The sequence below is a fragment of the Lactuca serriola genome, chromosome 3 (genome assembly GCF_051521515.1).
Source record: "Lactuca serriola cultivar US96UC23 chromosome 3, Lser_US96UC23_V15, whole genome shotgun sequence".
Taxonomy (NCBI): Eukaryota; Viridiplantae; Streptophyta; class Magnoliopsida; order Asterales; family Asteraceae; genus Lactuca; species Lactuca serriola.
The window spans coordinates 292564103-292566373 of record NC_136410.1 but is presented as its reverse complement, the minus strand read 5'-3'; positions in this window follow the sequence as shown (position 1 = coordinate 292566373).

Here is a 2271-nt window from a genome sequence, read left to right as displayed (position 1 = left end):
ATATCTATTCTTTATTTTTTCCTTGTTCAGATCTCTGTAATCAATGCACATTCTCATACTTCCATCTTTCTTCTTTACGAATAACACCGGAGCTCCCCAGGGCGATGAACTAGGTCTAATGAAACCTTTTTCCAATAATTCCTGAAGTTGCATCATCAGCTCCTTTATCTCCGTCGGTGCTAATCGGTAAGGTGCTTTTGCTGTTGGCGTGGTTCCTGGTAACAAGTCAATTATGAACTCCACTTGTCTATCAGGTGGTAATCTAGGAAGATCTTCGGGAAATACTTTTGGATACTCACACACCACTGGAATACTCTGCATCACCTTCTTTTCCTTCTTAGCATCGATCACGAATGCTAAATATGATGTACATCCCTTGGTTAAACACTTTCTGGCTTTCATTAGGGAAATGATTCCAGAATTCATTGGCCGTTTGTCCCCGTACACCATAAATGAATCTTTCCCAGGCGGGTTTACTTTAACTATCTTCTTCTTGCATAAAATTTCGGCATCATTGGAGCTAAGCCAATCCATTCCCAAAACGATGTCGAAACCATTTAGTTCGATACGCAATAATTCCTCGTGAAACTTATTCCCATTAAGGTCGATTAAGATGTCTTTCATACGATGGCTAACAGGTACAAACTTGCCACTAGCTACTTCGACTAATAAAGCATTATCTTGTCTATCAACAGGCAAAGCTAGTTTCCTACCAAACTCATGCAAAATAAAGGAGTAGTTGGCTCCAGAATCAAACAAAATTTGAGCAGGTAGTTCGTTAACAAGAAAGGTACCTAAAGCGACATCAGCTTCATCTTTCGCAGCCTCAAGTGTCATCTGGAAGGCTCTCGCCTTCGGATTTGGTGGAATGTTGGGCCTCGCTGCCTCATTTTTCTTTCGACAGTCTTTCAAAATGTACCCCTCTTCATTGCAACCAAGACACATCCTTTTGTTGTTCGGACACTCATTGGCAAAATGCCCAATTTTTCCGCACTTGTAGCAGGTTACATCCTCACTACATTTCCCAAAGTGCTTCTTCTTACACTTATCACACCATTTCGCTTCGCCTCCTTTTCCTCCACCAAACTTTTTCGAATCAGATTTCGAAAATTTGCTTTTCTTACCGGAACCAGATGTTCCCTCAAACTTTCTCTTCTCACCAACCTCAACCTTGTTGGTGGTTCTCCTGTTAATCATGTTCTCAACAGACTTGCCAGCCCAGATAGCTGCCTCTAGAGTATGTGCCTGACGTACTGGCACCTCGTACTCCCATGGGAGTCCCTTCGCATACCGGTCCACCTTTGTCAGCTCGTCTAGGACGATACACAAGGAAAACTCCATTTTATCGGTAAAGTTATCCGTGTATTCATCAACTGACATGTTGCCTTTCGTCAATGTCAGAAACTTGTTCTCTAGTTCCAACAGATTTTGAGCCGAGCAGAACTTGCGCTTGAACTGCACCAAGAACTCTGCCCATGTCAATTGCAGTGGCTCATTAGGGCTTAAGGTCATCCTTAGCGTGTTCCACCAACGAACGGCTCCACCTCGGAATTGTCGCACTGCATAGATAGTCTGCAACTTGCCTCTGCAGCCACAAGTCATGCAGGCTAACTCTATTTCGGAGATCCAATCCATAACTCCAATCGGATCCTCCTTTCCATTGAAGGTTGATGGTTTGCAAGTTAGAAAGTCCTTGTACTTGCATCCCATTCCGTCATTCCTTCCATCATGGCTATCTTGCCTAACTATCGGTGGGTTGGCTTGACCAACAGACCCACTGAAGTTTCCACCTTCCGAGTGCCCTTCATTTAATACAGGCTCTTCCACACGAATTGACAGTTCTTCACGATTTTGTTGAAACAACTGTCTAGTTTCATCCATCTGACGATCCAACATTGTCTGAATCATCATTTGCACACCAGCCATGGTTATTGGCTCAAGTGCTGCTGCTACGACAGGTATTTGTTCAATCACTGGTGGTTGATTCCTGTTTTCGTCAGTATTTCCAACTCCACTTCTTGTTCTCACCATTTTGATCTACACACCAAATAAGGTGATATTAAATCCTCATTCACGATAGATATTTTAATCATCCTTATCACTCCGGAACGTTTACATGCTAGTTCTAATACCGTAGACGTACGCTTAGAATCCTACACACATAAAGTTTCTAGATCTGGTCGGCAACTGACCATAGATCCGAACAAACAATATCATATATGGCAACATATAACATTTAGCACATAAAAGCATTTTAGGCAACTTTCCTAA